At 45.2% G+C, this 17,380-nt stretch overlaps 1 protein-coding gene and 1 long non-coding RNA gene across 3 annotated transcripts in view; one reads left to right on the top strand and one right to left on the bottom strand.

Annotated features, from left to right (window-relative positions):
- LOC137886713 (glutamate receptor ionotropic, delta-1-like) overlaps nucleotides 1-17,380 on the top strand; it is a 404,646-nt gene that overhangs the window by 31,563 nt on the left and 355,703 nt on the right. The window lies entirely within an intron of this gene.
- LOC137886699 (uncharacterized) lies at nucleotides 8,899-14,617 on the bottom strand. Its single transcript, XR_011104991.1, has 4 exons — nucleotides 14,407-14,617; nucleotides 10,956-10,995; nucleotides 10,448-10,853; nucleotides 8,899-9,761 (listed from the first exon to the last, which is right to left on the bottom strand). It is a non-coding gene; the product is annotated as an uncharacterized lncRNA (long non-coding RNA).

The raw sequence follows: 17,380 nt of genomic DNA, 5'->3' as shown, positions 1-17,380 counted from the left end.
AATCCACTCAAAACGATTACGTTGTTTCTCTCTCTTGTTTTCATCACTGCAGAGGGTTTCTGTGATTTATTACATTATATTTTTACTCTATATTTTCTGTGTGTTTTTTTGCTTTATTGGCATGAATTTCCATAAGCTGACTGCCAAAATATGAAGAATAGAATCTGTATTATTGTATTCCAAGTGAATGTTGGAAAGGTAACGTTCATAAACATTTAAAGATTTAATTGTGTCGTAATATGAGATCAAACATGGCTGTTGACGATGTTGCTTTTACCTTTTTGTATTTTCGCAGTGTTGCGTGTAATTGTCTTTGGCGTTCCTTTCTTTAACCACATTTGCATTCACATCTCGTTGCCCGTTTTCATTCGAGGCAAAGCCTAATTAGAGTTTGACTCGGGGAGAAAAAGTCCTTCAAAAATAAAGTTAATGAGATAATAAAGGCAACCTTTTTGGCTTTGTGCTTCTGTGTTTGCTCAGCACTTTTCCAACAAAGTGTGGACAGAGAGGAGCCGAGTGACACTGAGCAGCTGTGAAGGACTCTCCCAACGCCTGGCTGAGCTTTCGCACCCAAACAAGCTTGGTGTCACAGCGATGTTGACGGTTCTCAACCACAAAATGCTTCCAGATCTCGATGTTAACATCCCGTGGGCGCTTTAAAGAACGTCCGCTAACTGACCTCCTCCTTTTGAGTGTTTTTGTCAGCCTCCAGAGACGGGCTGAAGTGTCTGCGAGTAATGGTGAAACACGGTGGAAGGATCCTCTGCTCACTTTCTGCTCATGTGGCCAGGATCCGTTTCAGAAGCTCCGGTCAGTGAGTCGGAAAATGTTTTCAGTCCAATGAGTCGAGACCTTAACAGTCAGCTTTAAAGACGGTCGGACGGAGTCACGAAAAAGGATTCTGTGGCTTTTGAGGCTGCAACCCTGCAGAAATACGACACAATGTAACGTAGAATTCACCTCAGAGGGTGAAATACACCGCTAACTGCTCGTCAAGCAAATAACCACCTGGGACGAAGTTCAGCGAGTTCACCGTCGCCATCTTTTTTCCATCCAGTGAACAGGAAGTGACCATATATGGACTGAGGAGGAATGACCTAGAGACCTGTCACTCAGACCTGTCAACCCGCCCCTAAATCATCCCCTGCTTTCTGGTCTGTTTGACTCTAAATGTTCCATAATGTACTAAATGAACATCATGCTGTATTGAAGAAGACTGTAAACTAGAGATTGAGACATAAACAATGTTTACTGAGGGAATAAATCAAGAGAGAAGTAGAGTCATTTTAGACTAGACTTCTATACAACCAGAGGGGTCGATAAATATTCCTTTTGCGTCGTAGCCATTGATATTTGGTGTTGGAGTACTGAAGCTGAAGATACAGCGGTGGATGTAATCCTGCCAAAACACATTCAGTTTGCAGAGTGGCCTGATTATTTAAAAAAAAATCTATTTCTCTGATTGTTCCAGCTCCCACAGAGTGTTAGTGGATGTTTTTCAGACTAAAGTGTTGAATCTAAAATCAAAGCTGGCTTTGTGAAGCTCAGTAATGATCTCATTACGTCTCACATCCCCACAGTGTTGTAGAGAGACTCACGTGGAGCTACGCATGTTCCTCACACTGGTGTTCCTCACACTGGTGTTCCTCATACTGAAGTGAGTGTTCCTCATACTGAAGTGTTCCTCATACTGAAGTGTTCCTCATACTGAAGTGAGTGTTCCTCATACTGAAGTGATCCTCATACTGAAGTGTTCCTCACACTGGTGTTCCTCATACTGAAGTGAGTGTTCCTCATACTGAAGTTAGTGTTCCTCATACTGAAGTGAGTGTTCCTCATACTGAAGTGAGTGTTCCTCATACTGAAGTGAGTGTTCCTCATACTGAAGTGAGTGTTCCTGAGTGTTCGCTATAAATGAAGTTAGTGTTCCTCATTGAAAAGTGAGTGTTCCTCCTACTGAAGTGTTCCTCATTACTGAAGTGAGAGTTCTCATACTGAAGTAGTGTTCTGAGTGATCCTCAAAATAGGTCTCATACTGAAGTGAGTGTTCTCATACGAAGTGTTCCTCTTACTGAAGTGATTGTACCTCATACTGAGAGTGTTCCTCATACTGAAGTGAGTGTTCCTCATACTGAAGTGAGTGTTCCTCACTTGAAGTGTCATTGAAGTGAGTGTTCCTCATACTGAAGTTAGTGTTCCTCATACTGAAGTGAGTGTTTCCTCATACTGAAGTGTTCCTCATACTGAAGTGAGTGTTCCTCATACTGAAGTTAGTGTTCCTCATACTGAAGTGAGTGTTCCTCATACTGAAGTGTTCCTCATACTGAAGTGAGTGTCCTCATACTGAAGTTAGTGTTCCTCATACTGAAGTGAGTGTTCCTCATACTGAAGGTGTTCCTCATACTGAAGTGAGTGTTCCTCATACTGAAGTTAGTGTTCCTCATACTGAAGTGAGTGTTCCTCATACTGAAGTGTTCCTCATACTGGAAGTGAGTGTTCCTCATACTGAAGTTAGTGTTCCTCATACTGAAGTGAGTGTTCCTCATACTGAAGTTAGTGTTCCTCATACTGAAGTGAGTGTTCCTCATACTGAAGTGTTCCTCATACTGAAGTGAGTGTTCCTCATACTGAAGTTAGTGTTCCTCATACTGAAGTGAGTGTTCCTCATACTGAAGTGTTCCTCATACTGAAGTGAGTGTTCCTCATACTGATGTTAGTGTTCCTCATACTGAAGTGAGTGTTCCTCATACTGAAGTGTTCCTCATACTGAAGTGAGTGTTCCTCATACTGAAGTTAGTGTTCCTCATACTGAAGTGAGTGTTCCTCATACTGAAGTGTTCCTCATACTGAAGTGAGTGTTCCTCATACTGAAGTTAGTGTTCCTCATACTGAAGTGAGTGTTCCTCATACTGAAGTGTTCCTCATACTGAAGTGAGTGTTCCTCATACTGAAGTTAGTGTTCCTCATACTGAAGTGAGTGTTCCTCATACTGAAGTGAGTGTTCCTCATACTGAAGTTAGTGTTCCTCATACTGAAGTGAGTGTTCCTCATACTGAAGTGTTCCTCATACTGAAGTGAGTGTTCCTCATACTGAAGTGATCCTCATACTGAAGTGTTCCTCACACTGAAGTGATCCTCACACTGAAGTGTTCCTCACACTGGAGTGATCCTCACACTGAAGTGTTCCTCACACTGAAGTGATCCTCACACTGAAGTGTTCCTCACACTGAAGTGATCCTCACACTGAAGTGTTCCTCACACTGAAGTGTTTCCTCACACTGAAGTGATCCTCACACTGAAGTGAGTGTTCTTCATACTGAAGTGAGTGATCGTCATACTGCAGTGTTCCTCATACTGAAGTGTTCCTCACACTGAAGTGAGTGTTCTTCATACTGAAGTGAGTGATCCTCATACTGAAGTGTTCCTCATACTGAAGTGTTCCTCACACTGAAGTGATCCTCATAATGAAGTGAGTGTTCCTCATACTGAAGTGTTCCTCACACTGAAGTGATCCTCATAATGAAGTGAGTGTTCCTCATACTGAAGTGTTCCTCACACTGAAGTGTTCCTCACACTGAAGTGAGTGTTTCTTGGTGCAGCGTTGAAGCCTCCCTGAAGAGCGTGGCAGTGGTTTGGCAGCCGACCAGCCGTCATGGAGTCCAGTGCACTTGTAAACATCTAGTTGGCTCTGAAACGTGTTGATTTTTGTTTGGCAGGTGCGAGAGAGAGTCCACAGTCCAGCTGTGGGAAACAAATCTACCCATCTAACTGATGCACTGAGAACACGTCCAGCGCTGAAACTCTGGTGTTTGTTTTTGGGTGGATGTTCTCTTGAAGGAGACGTGGTGTTTTTGGCAGAGCGTGGTGTCACTTTGCTGCAGTGTCAGACTTGGCAGCAGACCAGCGGCGTCTGAGTCTGTAAACTTGTTTGAGAAGTCGTCGAGCATCACGCCGCCGCCGCTCGCTGCACAAACTGCAGACTGACTTCTCCATTTGTTGTTTGTGTGGCGTGACCGCGCTGCTCAGTAACAGCAGGCTGCTGTGTGTGTGTGTGTGTGTGTGTGTGTGTGGATTTGACAAATGCAGGCCTGCAGTGACATCTCTCTCTCTCTGAGTGTGTGTGTGTGTTTATTTGATACAGATTGAGGAGAACAAGTGTTTTGTGGTTGCTTGTGTGTTCACATTGTAAATGTTTATGAGGTCTGCTTCATTTGATTCCTAAGTGTGTGTGAGAGACAGACAGATGGACCTATATACAACTAATCAAATCCACTAGTGAAAGAACAGGAGTGTGTGTGTGTGTGTGTGTGTGTGTGTGTGTGTGTGTGTTGTGGCCTCCAGCAACCACAATCCAAATGATCTCCCATCCATTTAATTCAATCTAGATGTAAATGTTTCCACTGGTGCTGGCTGCGTTGGTCTCGGGGCGGTCGGGATACCAGCTGGACGCGACCGGCTTTATTTACACGCCGGCCACATCGGGTTTAGTTTCTACTAACGAAACGCAGCCTGAGAGACGGAAACGGAGGACGTCACTTTGCACTTACGCAGTTCAAAATCTGCCCTCTGAATTATTAATTATTAGGTTAACGGTATGATCTTAACTGTGTGTGTGTGTGTGTGTGTGTGTGTGTGTGTGTGTGTCAGAGCATGTCTGGCCTGTGTCTAGGCTGACACACACACACACACACACACACACACACACACACACACACACACACACACACACACCAACCAACCAACCATGACCCCACTGACACTGACGTACAACGTCCGCTGGCCTTCAGTGAATTTGGCTTTTAGTCGCATTACTGCAGAGTTGGATTGCAGAGCTCAGCAGGAAGACGGATGGGTAAACGGACGGACCATGAAAGAGGAGGTGGGCGAGTGAGCATACAGGAAAAGGATGGAAAGAGTGGGAGAGAGAGAGAGGAGAGAGGAGGAGAGGAAGTGTGAGTCAGACTTGCAAACAAGAATGATTAAATGAAAAGATGGAGATACATGATGGAGAAGAGATGGGAGCAGGGTCTCTCTCTCTCTCTCTCTCTCTGTCTCTCTCTCTCTCTCTCTCTCTGTCTCTCTCTCTCTCTCTCTCTCTCTCTCTCTCTCTCTCTCTCTCTCCGTCCTTTGATGTTGCACTCAAATATATTTTCAGCATGATGTGACGTCTTGTCTAGCCTTGTTTTAAAGCCGTTTTACTTCATTATGCATCACGCACACATGGAAACACTCACACACACACACACACACACACACACACACACACACACACACACACACACACACACAGCTACTGGTTTTACTCATAGACTACTTATCTGGGTACACAGTCAGATTATCTGCATAAAACTCAACGTGGCGAAACTCAACGTAACGCAACACAATAACTGAACTTAATAACATTAAATAACATTGTAATGTAACAACGTAACTATAGATATATAACAGCCCTGAGCAGACATTCTCAGGTACCCTTACATTACAAACATCAAGTCAACGTTTAATTCTGGTTTCACACGGGACACAAACAACCGTCTCCTAGGTGAAGGTCCTGTGTTTGTTCGAGCCCCCCCCCCCCCCCACCCCCCCCCCCCCCCCCCCCTCCAGTGAACTTTGTCGCCTGTTATTCTCGTTATTGACTTTATAACTTTCACTAACGGTCGCTCTGTTCAAGTCAATCCGCACGATCAGCGATAACCCTTGAATATAAATCCCCCCCCTCGCGCTGTTCTCGGACCGGTTACCGACCGGTCCTCCGCCTGCTGCAGCAGCCGCAGGTTAAGTGCCTCGCTCAAATTAAGCTTTTTGAATAATTTATTTAAATTGCCAGTTATGGCCGTCCATTATGTTAAACGTTATAACCGGCACTATTTTTTCATTACACGGTGTTATTCAGATTGATTTTCCTGCCCCCATTGCTAATGCTTTCACTTCTCAAAGCAGTAAAACCTAATTGCTCGGAGGAAGAAAAAAAAATAATGGATACCAAACTAAACAGGAGAAGAAAGAAGTCACATCTCGAGCTCTATAGCCTAAACATGTTAAATGCCAAATATGAAGTAATTAACGTGAACCGTCTCCTGCTGGGGCACAGATTCATTTATGTTTCATGAGTCCTTGAGACGGATTATGGTCTTCTTGAACCATATGATCACCTCTTAAAGTCGACGCTGTTAATACACCGTTGACTTTACTGATTCTTTGAACTGACTTTTAGCTGTTGTTTTAATCTCAAATGTCTTGGCAGAGCTTCTGGAACGAGTGAAATAGTGTCGACAGAGCTGCTCTCGATGGGACATCCATCACAGTGCACATTAGTCATGTTTGTCACAGCTACATTCTCATTACATGGCGACGCCGTCGCAAGCTGCGACCGTTTAATACGGTGCTTTCAAGGTGTTTCTCTGCGGTGCGTTCACGGACGCTCCGACGGCTGAGCTCTGTGACGGTAAGAGGCTGAAAGCTTTTTGAATTGACGAGTAAACTTGGATATTTGAACCCAGAAGATACAAAAAGAAAAACAACCTTGGTTGCAGAAAGTCAGTCGCCAACAGTTCCAATGTGTTAGATCATTTAATGGTTCCAGCTTTGGAAATGCATTGTTGCTTTATTCTTATTAATATCGGTGTATCTTTGGGTTTTAGATTCTTTGTTGAACGAAACAAGCAACCTTGAACACCTCGGCATCGGTATCAGACATCTTATACACGAAGGGATCCGCTGATTAATCAACGTTGACGTCTTATTATTATTGTTAATATTTCAAGTACATTTGTTGTCTCTGTGTGACGTTGCTTTGGAGACTGGTTGACAGTAAGTTCATTATATCGTATATGAATGGTATATTTTCAGGTGACGCGGTGGTAGCAGCAGTTTCTTACCTAACCGTAGAGGATCGCCTCACACGCCGACCTTCAGACGGAGACACTTTAACGGGGTTTGTGAGTGCATTTAAACGCTCTCATTGCCGCTGACGGTCCCCCGAAAACGTGGTAAACGATGACATTCAGCATGGAACCAAAGTGCCACTCGGTTCTTTAATAAGCCCTGAAGGACGCTGGCGATTTATGTGGCGCTGGTGGGAGACACGGCGATTTATAAATGGCCTTGATCTTCACTGATGGCTGTGTTTGTTGTTGTTGTTGTTGTGGGGTTTTTTTGGTGAAGATGCAATCTCTTGATTTCAGGCTGGATTAATGTTGGGGGGGGGGGGGCACTTAAAGGGATAGTGTGCAGGAATGAATCTGGCAGCAGCGCGGGTCCATCAGAGGTGATGTCTTCACCTTGGGTGGAGGTGCATTATCTGGATGAAAAGGCTGCAGCGGCCGACAGCACTGATGAGGACGCCGCATCCTCCCTCTGTTTTCATCCACCTTTGTCTTTTCATCCGGAGCCGTCGTCTCTCACTCGTCTCTCACTCGTCACTGTCCACAGAATCAGCCGTCTTTCTGATGTTTGGACAAACTGCAGCTCAGATGAGCGGCAACACTTCTGTCATTCCTTTAAGTTTCCCTGAAAACACATTTCTCTTTTTCTTATATTTTCATATTCAAACTTTGAGTGGATTCTATTAAATCTCTTTAAAGTAGGTGAATGACGATGGAAATTCTTTGGCTTGTATTTGGGATCTGACATATTTTCTTACATGCAATGATGCTATGACTTGTTACAGTATCTGGCATCGACCAGGTATTTCCACTTGTACTACACTGCGTTCCATATATTGATGTATTTATAAGCATGTTACGTACGTTTTGAATGTTTGAAACGCAGAGATCGGTATATTCTGTTCTACTAATGACCGTATAAAGCTTTGTGTTGAGAAACAAAGTCTTCGGCTCGGTTGCACCAACTTGCAGAAGTCTCAAAAACAACTTTACAGTCAGAAAAGTAGTGAACGGTTCTGTTGGTTAGTGGGCAACAGAATGCACCAATATGTTTTTTAAAAATGTTCAGACAGTTAATGGGTTCATTAGCATAACAATCATCTGATTATGAATCATCTCCTCAAAAATACAGCTTTTATGAAGTGTCCTCTGCTGGAAAATGTAAATCTAAATATTTTCCATTTAGCTGATTGAATTTCATCTAATCTGTATTCTGTTTTCCAGAATCAAATGTTGAAATATCTCGTCTGTCTTTTCCCCCTCAGTGAGAATAAATGTATGTTTCTTCCGGATGTGTCTCTGAGCGTCTTTGCCGTTTTTCAGCTGCTGTGATTCGTCCTTCCTGATGCGTCCACACCGTATTCAAGGACGGTCTCTCTACCATTCACAGCGGAGCAGTTTGTGCCTTGATGGATGGTGCACAGCTGGACATTTATGGATTCTAACATGTTGTTGAAACCGGTGCTGTAACAGCCATCCTTCAGTGGCGCTCGCCACCCTGTTAACCTGTACAGAAAAAGGCCTCTGTCCTCCAGCCGGTGCGCTCCTCCCCCACAGTTAAATTACAATATCTGTGCATCAATCCTCAATGTTTCACGAGCATTTAAAGAGATCCAGTTGTTTTCTTTTATCACAAGCTAAAGAGCAATTTTACGGCTTCAACCGTCGGACCCATAATAACTGTAAAGTACCGCTTTTCAGGTCTTATTAAGGGAACACCTGTGAAATTGCGGCCGTGCCTTAGTTCACATATAAAGTGATCATAACAGCCGTTTTCCACATAATACATTCCGAGCTGGTGGCTCCGGGTCAACAGGCGGCTGTTAGCGCCCGTTCCATTTGACCTGTTGAGTGTGAAAACCTTTCATCTCGTCTTCGCGCCACGCTCTCGCTGATCTCATCAGATTTGTGCACATTTAGAGCAGAAGCTGCTTCTTATTCGTACGCTGCAGGAATCCTTAAAGCTCGGAGGGTGTTGTGGAGGCCGTCGGCGTGCCGCGCGTGTGTGGAGTCGAGTGGCTGACGATGGCCGTCAAAGCAAATTTCAAAGCAAATTTCGTAGCAAATTTGAAGCAAATTTATTTGGAAAATGTCATTTGTTCAAAATACCAACAGCATTGTTTGAATAACCCGTTTTTTAAACGTTTAGGCTCCATCAATAGCCAATCAATCGCGTCAGTTATAGTGGTGCTGCTTGTTGCTTCTGACTGAAATGTGAAGTATTGGATGATTTAATTGTTAACGTGTGTCAGGAAGTGTGTGACGGATCGTTAACGGTGGTTTTACCGCCTGCTCTCACACAGCAGGTTCTGAACTTTCCCTCACAGCGAGACTCCGGCTCTTAATGTCAGCAGAGCGTCTTCAGGACGGCTTAATGATAGAATATATATATATATATATATATGTATATATGAATATATATGTCTGTGCATGCAAGGTCAGGCTGACGGAGCTTCAGGATGCAGACCATAACGATACAATAATGATTAAAGTCTGACGACCAAACTTCCTCACGAGGACGAGCTCCGTGTGAGAGCTCGGGTTCTACTGAAAGGACCTGCTGTCCAGTTGATGGGTCAGCGGTTCAGGTGTGTTTTGTGTATTCAATACATAACTGGTTCTGTTAAGAACTTAAAGTGGTTGTAGCGGTCAGGTGGCGTCCTCTCACTGCGTCCTCTCACTGCGTCCTCTCACTCCGTCCTCTCACTCCATCCTGTCACGATGTTCCTCCTGAAGCCTGGATGAGTGTGTGGAGCTCTGAGGAAGCTGATGAGGAAGACGTTGGTTATCTGAGGGGTCACAGTTGGAGATCTCTGCCAGATTAAAGGCGACCGGCTGCTCACTCCAGACTCGGTTCTGTCCGATCATCTGCAGCTAACACACAGAGTCACAGAGCAGAAGTGGATTAGCAGTGTTACTGTGTACTTTTACTGTTTGTGTGTGAGAGGGATTAAGTGATCAGAGTTCACCAGGTCTGTTATCAACTAGTGTGTGTGTGTGTGTGTGTGTGTGTCTCTCGTCACATCTCAGTCATTCCCTCTCACGTTCTTCTAAAAACATGGAATAATTCAACTTGTTCCAGCTGCAGTTTGGTGATAAAGACACTTCACTCTCATTAAATGTTTCTATCTGACAGATACATTAATTCATATCAACATTAACAAAACGAAGAAACAAGCTTGGAAATGAAAACTACTCTTTCAGTTTAATAAGAGCAGGGAGGACAGAGAGTCAATGGGCTGATGGGAAATGTGGTTTTCAGATGGAGTCAAGTTTTACTTTGGCTTACAGACAGCAGCCGATCAGTAGAACACATGCACGAGTACACACAAGTACACACAAGTACACACGAGTACACACGAGTACACACGAGTACACACAAGTACACACAAGTACACACGAGTACACACAAGTACACACGAGTACACACAAGTACACACGAGTACAACAATATATCATGAGTTTTAAGTGAACCCAAAGAGGAACATTAGGAAACGTCCCGATTGTTGATTCACAGGTGAGTCGGGTGTTTTTCACTCACTCCACTAAACGCTACTCACAAAATGATGGCGGACATTTTTATCCAATATCTCAATCGATGACGTTTCCTCACAGTTTTTTCCTCTGGAACTCATGCTGTGCTGCTGTGGTGATACTTTTTCCAGGGTGAATATTTCACAGTTCTTCCAGTTTCATGACTCCAGTGTGTTAAAGCTCATTATTTTTTAAAGCTGTGTGCGCTCTCTGAATGCAGACGCTCTCTGCTTCACAAAGATGTAAAATGTCACAGAAGAGCCTTTTTGAAAAATAGACAAAAAAAAAGATGCTTTTGAGGCGAAGACTTCCCGCCGTGATTAAAACCAAAGGACAGGACCATTAGCTGTCACAGTTAGCGGCGTGGCCTCTCATTACCAAGATGGCTGCCGCTTGTTCCGTGAAGGATAAGTAGCCATCAGAGCCGGATTACTGCAGGAAAGAAAAAAACAAAAACCCAATTACAGCCGAGAAACCCTCAGAAGCACTGCATGATGGGAGATTTCTCTCTCTCTCTGTCTCTGTTCTTTTTACCTCTGGAAGTGAAGAACACTCTCCTCCTCCCACCGTGTCTCTTCAGAGAGAGAGAGAGAGAGAGAGAGAGAGAGAGAGAGAGAGTGAGAGAGAGAGAGAGAGAATCCATTAATCATTTATTTATTAAAGGTTAACCTTTCACCGGGCGGCTGTGATGAAACAAAACTATTACAGAATAATGACATTAGAGCACAGCAGTAGTGGACATCAGGTGAGGATGCTACAAGGAAATTAAGGCGTGTGTGTGTGTGTGTGTGTGTGTGTGTGTGTGTGTGGGGGGGGGGCGTGGGGGGGGGGATCATAAAGGTGTGTAGATGTTCTCGTTAGAGATAGAAATAGTCAGGAAATATAGTCAGTTGATTATATAAAATAAGACAAAAAGTCTGTTTTTTTTTTGTTCTTGTTTCGCTCGGAAAGACTTATTTTTCAGGACGGCATTAAGTTAAAAAGGTTTAGATTAGTTATGTTTAGACAACAAACTAACTAAATAAAAACGAACTAATTAATAAGCGTAGAGCTAGAGAATATGTGCCAAAGCCGAGCCTCGTCTCTGGTGTTCTTCACTAAATACGTAAAGATCAGGGTGAACAATCAAAGTGCGGGAGGACAAAACAACATCATTAGTTATTAATTATTCATAGTTTAACTGTAATCGGCTTCATGGGGACTGTGGGGGGGTTTCAATCACGTCTTGATCCAAACACCAACTTTATTCAGAAGTTTTAACCGTGTATTAAAGTGAAACATCCTGCTGGTGTCCGTGGAGTTCTAGAGCTGGAGTTCATCAACAGAGTCAAGAAGATACGGACAGATCTCAAACCCCCCTCAAAGATAATAACACAATTATATTCCTTCAGTGGGATCTGACCCGAGCCGGTTGCCGGAGGGCTAACCTGCCGTCCTCTCCGTTATTCTGTCCGGTTATCGCCTCGCGGCTTTAATTATCCGGCCGGCGCTCTCAGCTTTGCTGCTTTTATTTTGCTCTTAAACTCGACTCCAGACTGCTTTTAAAAAAAATAAGGGTCTCATAAAGCCATCGTGAAACCTCCTCGGTCTTCATCCGTCTTTCTGCTGCTTCCATCCCTTTCATTAGACGCCATTAATCTACCATCCTCCGTTTCACATTCTGCACATTATTTCCCATAATTCCAGAGGAGTCATCCGGCGTCTGTATTCACAGCCGACTGGATGGGGATAGACGGCGTCTGTATCGGGATCTCTATTAACTTTATGCTGACAAGTTAGTCCTGAAATAATGAGAGCGAGTGCTGGAGGAGTACGCAGACGTGCATGTTTCAGTACATCCACAGTGTGTTATTACACCTCCACATAATCTCCTAGCTGTTGTTGCCTGCAGGCCTAAAGTGAAAACTCATGAGATCAGACTTTTCGTTCCCTCTTTTGGATGTTAAAACCAGGTTTCTGTCAGAGAGATGGACCGGCACAGAAGTTCACTGAGGTCAAATCTTACTCCGTGCTCGCCGACATCGTTTTCAGTGGAATGGCTTCACGCTAACGTGTTAGCATGTCGCTCTGTCTGCAGCTTCATCTGGAGAGAGAGCGTCACGCTAACATGTTAGCATTTCGCTCTGTCTGCAGCTTCATCTGGAGAGAGAGCTTCACGCTAACGTGTTAGCATGTTGCTCTCTCTGCAGCTTCATCTGGAGAGAGAGCTTCACGCTAACATGTTAGCATGTTGCTCTCTCTGCAGCTTCATCTGGAGTCACGGCGACTCTTGATCGGCTACATTCACGTGTGAGCAGACTAGAGGCAGATTGGACGTTTTGCAGCAGGTTCAGTGACGTTAGCCTTCATGCTAACACGTTGGTACAGATGTGGTGTCTTTATTGTTGGGTGAACTGCAGAGAGACGATGCACTGATGTCTTCAGTGCTGCAGATGAGCTTCAACATTGATCAGTGTGTTGATTATTCATTAGTTTGGTCCGTTAAAAATGCCACGAAATACCCGAGATGATGTCTTCAAACGTCGCCTGACAGACGGGACAATGTGCTGACTCATGCTAACGCTTAACTATGCACCGTGAGGAACTCCTCCTGATCTCACTCCCAGAGCATCAGAGGCACCTTTCAACCACCTCCAGCAGAAACACTGATGTGATTCAGTGTCACCTCAGTGTGCAATATATATACTTTAAGACAATATACATCAAGACAATATACATCAAGACAATATACTTTAAGACAATATACTTTAAGACAATATACATTTATCAGCCAGAGAGGTTTTTGCTTTATGACAATATTACATTTTGACAAGCTTTTTGCGTTGATTTGACAGACTTTAATTTGCTCGATCTATATTATGGAGACATAAAGTAATGTATGTAATGTGTACTGTAGGAAGAGATGGAGGACTATATACATATATATATATATATATATATATATATATATATATATATATATATATATATATATATATATATACGTCCCGTCTCTAGTTACCTATGAATAGAAGACACGGGTGTCTCTCTCCGTCTCTTCACGTCGGTCTCGATATTGGAGCAAAAAGTATGAAAATGCAAAATGGCGCCAGAGCTGAATCCATCAATCACAAAATGTCTAAAACCTCAAAGAGAACACACACCTGCACCAGGTGACGGTACTTTACTGTCAAACAGGCAGCGCTGAGACACGACTGCTCGGCTTCATGAGTTTAATAATAGCTCCTTATCTTTTTAAGCAACAGTCAGTTGCGTAGATGTGATAGTGATGTACAGAGCATGTCTGGCCTGTGTCTAGGCACACACACACACACACACACACACACACACACACACACACACACACACTCTTATACACCCACTCTCAGCTCTTCAGCGTGTTGGTCTGTTGGAGCTAATTTCCATGCGTGGGAACAAAGCATCATCATATCACATATCACAGCATGGACGCTTACATAATGACACGCACACACACACACACACACACACACACACACACACACACACACACACACACACACACACACACACAGAGACTTGCACAATGTCCATGCATACATTTGAGCATGTCGTAGCTGCTGCTCTTGATTCCACAGCTGGTTGTTGCGTTCACGTTCTACACTTTACACTGGTCTGGTTTCTTGGTCACCATCTCGCCGCGTTCAGAAGGACTCGGTGCAGCGCTGCGCCGCTCGTTTGAACCTCCAGTGCTCTTAATAAATCACGGGGCCCCTTTTGAAGCCGGGACTTTAATGCGATGTAATCACGAGCGGCACTCGAGCGGCGGTCGGGCCCGCCTGTGAAGATGAGACAATAGCAGAGAACGAGCGGAGGGTTACCGGCGATCTCGTGATGTAACCCGGCAAGCACTAAATATTTAAAAGATCTGCATCATCAAAAAAAAGCCTCGCCCCGATTCTAGCGACCGTCAACCGGGTCGTCTTCAGCAGTGGACCGAGAGGCTCGTCTGATTAAAGCGTAATACCTGGAGCTACGGAAGCTAGAGGCTAGGAGTTCCCTCAGTGTCCTCGTATGAACTCCCTTGTTCCCTTGTTCCCTTGATGCTGCAGTGTGCTTCGCTTCACTTAGTCCGTGTCGCCTTAAAGGGTGTGTTCATGTTTAAAGTGTAGACTGCCAACAAGTCCTCTCTCTGCCTCCGTCCCGCTGCTTCCTCTCCGGACCGAAGAACCTCGTTCTTCCTAACCTTGAAACGTGAGGCTCACAAACTCTGCGCCAACATTGGTTAAAGCCTCGCCGTGAAGCAGAAGGACAAACAGCGAGGGGAGCACAGCGGAGTCCACAAAACCCACATCGGACTCGGTTTGTTTAAAGATCGCCCCCCCCCCACCCACCCCCTCTCTTGGCTGAGTCCAGCTCCCTTTTTTTAGCTTCTCGGAGTGTATTTTCGGGGAGTAAATGTGCAGAGAACATCCAGTCTCAGCACGTTTTCCAGTCTGCTTTATGGACCTGCAGACTAATAAAGCACAAGGAGAGGGGGGGGGGGGGGGGGGGGGGGGGAGTAACAAGCACACTCTGCTGCAGGACTCAGACATCTGAGTGGGAGGACGTTGAGGTGTCAGAGAAGTGTTCAGTCCACCCATGTGTGACGGTCTCTATGAATATGCACGCTCATTGCTCGGTGAGAGAAAACTTCTTCTTCAGGTTTCTCATCAGGACAATGAACCAACGGCACGACGGTGAACAACAAACCGCCTCTCTGCAGACGTGACGACCGGCTGCACGAGCTTAACGCCGCCGTAACAACGCCGCCGTAACAATGTGACCGTCGGTTCAAAACTGTCCCGTCATGGGAGAGCCACGCTTTGTCCCGACCAATCGCAGGCCTCACTTAGCGGAAGAGACGGGCCTCGCTAGCAGGAGATGAACCTGAGCGATCCATCGCATCCTGTCTAAACTAAACACACACACACACACACACACACACACACACACACACACACACACACACACACACACCCAGTGCAGAAAACACTCACACAGTACTGAAGCGTTGCTATACTTTGTTTGTGAACAGTGAACATAAACCAGTTACACAGTTACAAACGTTCAAAGAAATTATGGAATTTTTCTCTTGTTTCCTAAATTATTCCAGGCCCTCCTCACACCTCTCTCTCGGTCTCTCTCTATGTCTCTCTCTGTCTCTCTCTCTGTCTCTCTCTCGGTCTCTCTCTGTCTCTCTCTCGGTCTCTCTCTGTCTCTGTCTCTCTCTCGGTCTCGGTCTATCTGTCTCTCTCTCGGTCTCTCTCTTGGTCTCTCTCTCTTTCGGTCTCTCTCTGTCTCTCTCTTGGTCTCTCTCGATCTCTCTCTCTCTCTCTGTCTCTCTCTCGGTCTCTCTCTGTCTCTCGGTCTCTCTGTCTTTTTCTCAGTCTCTCTCTTGGTCTCTCTCTCTCTCTGTCTCTCTTGGTCTCTCTCTCGGTCTCTCTCGGTCTCTCTCTCTGTCTCTCTGTCTCTCTCTCGGTCTCTCTCTCGGTCTCTCTCTGTCTCTCTCTCGGTCTCTCTCTGTCTCTCTCTTGGTCTCTCTCTTTCTCGGTCTCTCTCTGTCTCTCTCTCGGTCTCTCTCTTGGTCTCTCTCTTTCTCGGTCTCTCTCTGTCTCTCTCTCTCGGTTGCTCTCTGTCTCTCTCTTGGTCTCTCTCTCTCTCGGTCTCTCTCTGTCTCTCTCTCTGTCTCTCTCTCGGTCTCTCTTTCTTGGTCTCTCTTTCTCGGTCTCTCTCTGTCTCTCTCTCGGTCTCTCTCTTGGTCTCTCTCTGTCTCTCTCTCGGTCTCTCTCTTGGTCTCTCTCTTTCTCGGTCTCTCTCTGTCTCTCTCTCGGTCTCTCTCTTGGTCTCTCTCTTGGTCTCGCTCTTGGTCTCTCTCTCGGTCTCTCTCTGTCTCGGTCTCTCTCTGTCTCTCTCTCGGTCTCTCTCTTGGTCTCTCTCTTGGTCTCTCTCTCTCTCGGTCTCTCTCTGTCTCTCAAACCTCTCATGTAATAAATGGTTGCACCTGCAACCATAAACTTGAACATGAACACACACACACACACACACACACACACACACACACACACACACACACACACACACACACAGGTCCAGGCGTTGATGATCTCCCATCATAAAGCCATAAAGCCTAAGTGGGTGATAAATATCAGCTGAGTGATGCTTAACCCACGCCGCCTCGCTGTTTAGCCTGTTACCATGGTGATGGAGGAGGCGGAGGAGAAGGAGGAGGAGGAGGAGGTAATGTTTCCACTGGGACCACTGGGAGTCACATTCATACAGTATCATCATAATTAATATTTTGCAGACTGGTGCGTTTTTTTTTTACACTTCATACTTTGTTGTTGTTTACATTGTACTTTTACGTTGTACTTTTGTATTGTACTCTTGACTGAAGTACCTCTCGTCTTTGCGCTTTTTGAAGGCGTATGTTATATTTGATCTCTTAACGTTTGAGGTTCTCCTCTGGTTCCGTACGGATCTCTAGACGCTCGACACAAGTCACTGTGAGTCTGTGTGTAAAACGATGACTCAGCAAATATCGAGCTGAACCGCAGCGCTGACTGAAGCTGAGCCTCAGGCCTGTGGAAGAAGAGCTAGTTAGCCGTTAGCAGCTATCGGAGCTAGCAGCTAACGGGGCTAACAGCTAAGCTAGCTAAACACCCAGCAGGATGTTGTTTCATGACCGAAACGTAGAAGGAGCCTCCGGGTGGGAGGTGGATTAGTACGTGTGTGTGTGTGTGTGTGTGTGTGTGAGAGGATCGATCCCTCCTCTTAAAGGTCAACAATAATTGCGAAACCTGCGAGGCGTGACGGCCTAATGAATGCTCAGAGAGCTTCATAACGCATCGCCGCTGCTCTACATCACACCACCAGCTGACAGCCGTTGCTACGGTCACACCGCACTACGACGGCAACATTTACCAAAACCTGCTCTCGCCTCCAGTCTCATTCTTGAGTCA

The sequence above is a fragment of the Cebidichthys violaceus genome, unplaced genomic scaffold, assembly GCF_023349555.1.
Source record: "Cebidichthys violaceus isolate CVI_PGR_0920_01 unplaced genomic scaffold, fCebVio1.0.p SCAF_45, whole genome shotgun sequence".
In the NCBI taxonomy this organism is placed as follows: domain Eukaryota; kingdom Metazoa; phylum Chordata; class Actinopteri; order Perciformes; family Stichaeidae; genus Cebidichthys; species Cebidichthys violaceus.
The sequence above is the reverse complement of the archived record's forward strand: the minus strand, read 5'-3'. Positions and strand labels throughout refer to the sequence as shown.